Here is a 7,088-nt window from a genome sequence, read left to right on the forward strand (position 1 = left end):
AGGAGGAGGGAAGAAAAGGAGGCAGAAAGAGGTGATTCAAGAAAGACGTGAAAGAGATGAGTTTGACAAGGAGGAGACACTGGAGGAGAAAAATGAGCAAAGAAGAAGAGAGAAAAGAGACAGACAGGCGAGGAGGTGTTGACAGTGAGGAGAGGAAGAAAAAATAATGAGAGAGAGAGAGAGAGAGAAACTTGCAATAAACTCATCCTTTAAAGAAAAAAAATAAAACTTCTGAACTTGGCATTACTTTAAACGAGTCTCAATTAACTCTCTCTCTGCACCTGTTAATTAGTACGTTCCACCTTTCCTCGCCGTTAGGTTCGTTTAATTTCTTGGTCTCAACTTTCACTTAATTTAATAGTTTTTGCTGGAGCCTAATTAATTGAATCGGTTTGTCGTTAGTTTAATTCCTTCGTTTGATTTTTCTTTCAGTTTCTACGAATAACTTTGGATTAAATTTTTTTTTTTGTTTATTGTATTTTTTTTCATTATTTGGTTGCCATTTCACTTAATTTCGTTGGTTTTCTGAGGTGACTTTTCTTTTTTTTTAATATTTTTATGTTCCCCTTTTCGCTAAGGTCTCCACTCTTTGTTAATTTTTAGTGCTTCTCTCTACGTGTAACTTTCTTTCCTTTTTTTTCTATATTTCTTTGTTTTAACCTTCGCTGTATTACTTTCAATCACCCTGTCTTTACTTTTCTGCTTATGATTCTGTCACTTTCGTCGTTCCATCTTGTATATTAATTAGTTTCGTCGTTTATTTGAAATATTAACTAGTTTCCATGTTTCATTTTTGGTAGACATTAATTTCTCGTTTCACATTTCCTTTCAAATGTCGAACTGTTTTAAAATCAAATCGTCTCCATTTCTTCCTTTATATATTTTCTTAAGTTTCACCTTAAACTTCAAAGATCTTACTTTACATTCTAATTTATTTCTCCACTCCGAATTTCTTCTCTTCAACACCTTCAATATATATTTATTTACCTGCCTCTTGCCTCACACCATCGTTTACTTATTTTTTCCCTCATCACGTTTAAAACCGTCTTCGGTAACGTGAGTTTGTGTTACCAGGGGCCGGGAGGTCTAGAGGTAGGGAAGGATACGTAACATTTCTATGAGAAGTTTACAGGTTTGGATAAGAAGCATGTTTAATAGAAGTTTACAAGTTTAGGGACCAAAAGTGTAGCGGCTCGCGGCACTGCACGGGAACAAAGGCGACGCGAGGTGGATAAATGTGGAGGAAAATATGAAGACAGGTAAATAAATAGTATAAGAGGAATAAGGAAAGAATGCATGAATAAAGCCTTTCATACTTACATACCCACGTGTTCTTCTTCTTCCTTTGCCCTTGAGCAAACTCCTTCACTGTAAAAAGAGAAGAAAAAAATAAGAGCCGAGGCGACGCGAGGCAAATTAAAGATATAAAATAGAGTAAGGAAAGAGTAAAGAAAAACAGACGAAGCAATAAACAAATCAACACAAATACCTATGTAGGAAAAAAAATCATATATAGCATAAACAAGTTAAGAAAATAAAAACGAAAACGATCACGAATAAAATAAATTCACACAAAAAAAATAAGATTAATATACACATGCATGCCGAAAAAATATATATATATTAAGAGAAAAAAAGTACAAAAAGATACAACCCAGAACTATACAGCTGAGGAGGTCTAAAAAAACAAACGATTTAAATAAACATAAACGTAAAAACAATAACAAAATAATGAAACAAGAGAAAAAAAAAGGCATGGAAATTAAATACAAGAGAAATAAAGAAAATACATATGGAAGAAAAATACGTACACGAGGAAAAAAAATACAAGAGAAAAGAAATACAAGAAAAAAATAATACAAGATAGTTAATAAATAAAACAACAAAATTAAAAGAAAAAAGAAAAACACGAAAATAATCAATACAATAAAGAAAACTAATACAAGAAAACATATATATCAGAAAAAGACGCATCCAAAACGAAATAAAGTAAACACGAGAATGGACAAGTAAACAATGTCAAACAGATCCCAAAACAAACACACAAACACCTCTCTCTCTCTTCTTTTTTCTTCCCTTCAGCACACACAAAAAGCAAATTTATACACACCAACTTCGCACGGGAAAAAAAGGAGAAAAAAAGCTGAAAGACAAACAGACAGCTGGGGACTCTCTCTCTCTCTCTTCTCTCTTCTCTCTCTCTCTCTCTCTCTCTCTCTCTCTCTCTCTCTCTCGCCGGCAAATGTTACACTGAAACTTTCCATTAATCGTTTTCTTCCTCCTGAGTGAACCAAGGAAGAGGAGGAGGAGGAGGAGGAGGAGGGATAAGAGCGTGAGGAAAAAATGAGATAAGAGTGAAAGGTGTTAACGAAGAGACTTGAGAAGGTGAGACGAAGTAATGAGATTGGAGAGAGAGTTTTGTGTTGCCTCTCTCTCTCTCTCTCTCTCTCTCTCTCTCTCTCTCTCTCTCAATCTTTCCCTCATTTCCTCTCCTTTCTCTTTAAATCCAGATATATATTTCAACCTTGCCATTCTTCTTCCTCTTCCTCTTTCTCCTCCCACGCTTAATTCTTCCTCCTCCTCCTCCTCCTCCTCCTCCTCCTCCTCCTCCTCCCGCTCTTCCTCTCTTTCTAGCTTCTCACTTATCCTTATCATGCTTTTATCTCCCTATTTTCGGCACCCTTTTTTCCTCCTCCTCCTCCTCCTCTTCCTCCTCCTCGTAACTCTTCAGACCAAGGGGGGGTGGAGGGAGTGGAGGGAGCGGAGGAAGAGCATTAACTCCATTTGTTCCACTTAAACCACAGACCACTTAGGATCAGGCCATGAATCAAGGTGTGGGAGAGAGAGAGAGAGAGAGAGAGAGAGAGAGAGAGAGAGAGAGAGAGAGGAGAGAGAGAGAGAGATCTCTCTCTCTCTCTCTCTCTTGCCGAGGTGGGATTGGTCGGATTAGCCAGTCATTCAGTTCTAAGTCAGTCGATTAAGCAGCCAATCAGTGGGCGAATCGGTTACTCAGCTGATCAGTAAACTCATCGGGCGTTTTGTTACATGATCAGTAAATGTCAGTTGGTCAGTCAGTCAGTCAGTTGGTCGATCGGTCTGTCACCTAGAGATTAATCTGTTCAGTTCGTCTCTCCCTTATCTTTCTTCTCTCTTTCCTTCCTTTTTTATCCCTTATTCATCCTTACACTCAATATAATTTCACTTAGGTTTAGGGACATACCATCTAGTCTGGTCTGTGTGGTCTGAATATCCACGTAAAGTATTCGTTTCCTTAATTCATTCAAAAATCCACATAATATACACACTCATTATTAGTGTGTGTGTGTGTGTGTGTGTGTGTGTGTGTGTGTGTGTGTGTGTGTGTGTGTGTGTGTGTGTACGCGCGCGCATGTATTTGCAGAGGTGTAAGGCCTAGAGAAAAGCCTCCCTCCTCTCTCTTTGCCTATCTGCCTTTCTCTTTCCTTCCACATCCCTCTCTTCTTTCCTTCCTTACCTACCTTCCTTCTTCCCATTACTCGCCACCCTCCGTACACTCTTTCTTCCTCACTTCTTTCCATCTCTTCTACCTCCCTTTTCCTTCCCTCATGTCCCCCTTCTTTCCCTATACCCACCTCCATCCTCCTCCCTAACAACTTTCCTCCCTATCTCACCTTCACACCTCTACTATTTCTTTCTCATTCCCTTCGTCCTTATTGTCCTCCTCTCTCCTCATATCTTCTTCCATTTCTCCCTCTCCCTGACACTTTCCTTCATCCCTATCTCCCCTTCATCACTCGTCTACCATCTCTCATCCTCCTTCCCTGCGTCCTAATGTTCCTCTCTCCTCTTCCCTCAAGCCTCCCTCTCTCGACACGCCCAGCCTCCGTCTCCTGAGCCGTTCGTAAACACGGGTTGTGCACGAGATAATGACACGGGCGGTAATGCTGCCGTCACAAGGGGTTATCGATACTGTGACACGGGTTTAGGGTGGCGAGAGGAATGCGAAGTGTGTGTGTGTGTGTGTGTGTGTGTGTGTGTGTGTGTGTGTGTGTACAAGCTCGCCCAGTAGTACTCACATGGTGCCGCGGAGGCCGGAACGTCAAGGGAACTCCACGCTGTCCATCACACCTTGCTGTGTATTTATGTGCGGAGGGGGTGTAGGCGTTCTGTAGAGGAGGAGGAGGAGACTCACTACACCTACAGAACAAGATATATTATTATTATTATTATTATTATTATTATTATGATGATGATGATGATGATGATGGTGATGATTATTATGAGTATTATGAGTAGTAGTAGTAATAGTAGTAGTAGTAGTTGTAGACGATGTAGTAATAGCAGTAATTATCTTCGCTTCGGAATTCATTTTTTCGGGGGATAATGAGAGCAATTAAACGGAAAAAAATCGTCAAAGAAGAAGGTAAAAGAAACTAGGGGGCAGCATGAGCCAAGAATAAATGGCGCCACTATAAACACTTGCCTGCGCCTAAACGGGCTCGGGACTACCACCAGGGCCGTCAAGAACGCCTACCGGTGCTATAGGCTAGGACGTAAAAAAATAAAAAAAATAAATAAATAAATAAATAAAATAAAAATCAAACGTATATATTGTTAACTCGGTCAGTGGTGTCTTGATTTTCGGCTCTTGAAAGCGTTCAAGTCGTAGGAAGGAGGAAATGCAGGTGGAAGAAGGCTGTTCAAGAGTTCCCAAGTGGCAGGGATGAGGTAGTAAAGATGCTAGTTGACTCTTTTCTAAGGGGTTTGGGCGGCACAGAGGAGAGAGCTAGAGTAAAACGTCTTGTGCAGCCTTGTGGCGGCCTACAGTTAACAAATTCAGAAGATGAAATGGTAATGAAGTTAAATACACATCATTCATAAGAGCAACACTCAAACATGCAGCAGTAGTATGGAACACATTAATGTTGAGAATACTGAGAAGGTACAAAGAACAGCCACAAAACGGGTGCCACACAGCTACGAGGGGAATCTAAAATCTACAACCACCAACCCTAGAAGAGACCGGAAAAAGAAGCGAAATGGCCATGCTATATATATGAGTGGAAGGAAAATAAATGGTTGAAATTAATGGATATGTAAAGGCTAAACACTCATCTCCAAGAGGGAAGAACAAGAAATTATCAGAAAATATAAAAAAAAGACTTGATAACATTCTGCTTTCTTGACGGGAGTGATAAATCAATGGAATAAATAGCCGGAGAAATTCGCGTGCGCCAAAAACGTTCTCAGTAAAATATAAAATAGTTTCAAGAGACGAGACGCAACGAACTTGACTGAAACGCTGAACGATACACTTACACACACACAAAAACAGGCAAGAACACACACACACACACACACACACACACACACACACACACACACACACACACACTGAGCCGCACCCGCCCACCTCACCTCACGACAACCTGCGCTAAGCTCGTGAGTCACTAATTAAGGACAAGACGCCGCTTTGATTCTACGCATGCAAAACTAACACACAAAAAAGAAACGCCCCCCCCAAAAAAAAAACACGCCAAAAAAACGAAAACAAAAAGCAAGCACGCACAAGACGTACTTCAGATTAAACAACAACAACAGCAACAACAACAACAATAGCAACAACAACAAAGGAAAATATGAAAAGTCTGAGGAATGCATGTTTGTGTGGGTGAGTGGGGACTGTGTGTGTGTGTGTGTGTGTGTGTGTGTGTGTGTGAGTGAGAGTGAGTGAGTGAGTGAGTGAGTGAGTGATTGATTGATTGATTGATTGATTGATTGAGTGAGTGAGTGAGTGAGTGAGTGCATGTGATAGAGACCAGCAAGCAAACACACATACATACCAACAAACAAACAAACAAACACACACACATGCACCCCCCCCCCCCACCACCACCACACACACATACACACAAGCGACAAGGGAGGAGGAGAAAACTGAAGGACAACTGGAGAGAAAAACATAGCAAAAAATAAAAACAAAAATACGAGTGTTGAAAAGGGTCGATTATTCAAATGACGCCCAAAACATGTGTGTCGGGTGATGGAAAAGCCTTATATATAGAGGCAGAAAGAAGCCTTCAGCGCGTGGAAAACCTTTAAAATAGAAGGACATCATAAATCACTAGTAATTGACGCCACGCTGAGTTTCGGTGGGAGGGAGGTTAGGAAGGGGGAGACGGGAGGAGGGAGAATAGGGGGAGAAAGGGAGGGGAGTTGGAAAGTGGGGGAAGGATGGGGGAGGGGGAGCGAGGGGTGGGAGGGGGAGGGGAGGAGGGAGAGGAAGTAAGGATGTTAGTGAGGGAGGAGTGAAGGGGAGGGAGCGAAAATAATTGAGGGGAGGGGGATGGGGAGGATGACTGAGGGAAGGGAGAAGGGGAAGAAGAAGGGGAGGGAGAGGGCAAGGAAGGGGAGAAGGAATGAGGATAATAGAGGAGAGGGGGAGGGGGAGGGAGAGGGGAATTGGGGAGGGGGCGAGGGTAGAGGGAGTAAGGATGATACAGGGAAGGGAAGGGAAATCGGGCAGGGAGAGTGAAAACGATAAAGGGGAGTAGGGAGAGAGGAGAAAGGAGAAAGGGAGTGGGGATGATAAGGGGGAGAACGAAAGGGGGAGGGAAGGGTGGAAAGGAAGGAAAGAAGAGGGAGAGGGGGAGAAATAGGAAATAAGGAAGGGGAGGGAAGGAGAAAGAAGGGCAGGGAAGGGGAGAGGAAAGAAAGGGGAGGGAAGAGTGGAAATGAAGGAAAGAAGAGGGAAGGGGAAAGGAAGGTAGGGAATGGAAGGGAAGAGGAAGGGGAGGGGAGTGTGGGTGGGTAATGTGTTTGAGGGGGGAGTTAAATGCATATAAAAGAGAGGGAGGAGGAGAGGGACGCAGGGGCAGGAGAAGCAAAGAAGAGGAAGAAGAAGAGGAGTGAGGGAAGGAAGTGTAGGTGGAGATAATAATGAGTGTATGTGGAAGAAGGTGGAAGAGGGAGGAGGTATGGGAGAAGTGAAGAAGATGAGGAAGGGAAAGAAGAGAGGAAGAAGGGAAGAGCGGGGAAGTGAAGAAGAGAGGGAAGTGTAGATGGGGAAAAAAGAAGGGGAGTGAAGAGGAAGGGAGGGAGAGGAAGAG

This window comes from Eriocheir sinensis, unplaced genomic scaffold, assembly GCF_024679095.1.
Source record: "Eriocheir sinensis breed Jianghai 21 unplaced genomic scaffold, ASM2467909v1 Scaffold1130, whole genome shotgun sequence".
In the NCBI taxonomy this organism is placed as follows: domain Eukaryota; kingdom Metazoa; phylum Arthropoda; class Malacostraca; order Decapoda; family Varunidae; genus Eriocheir; species Eriocheir sinensis.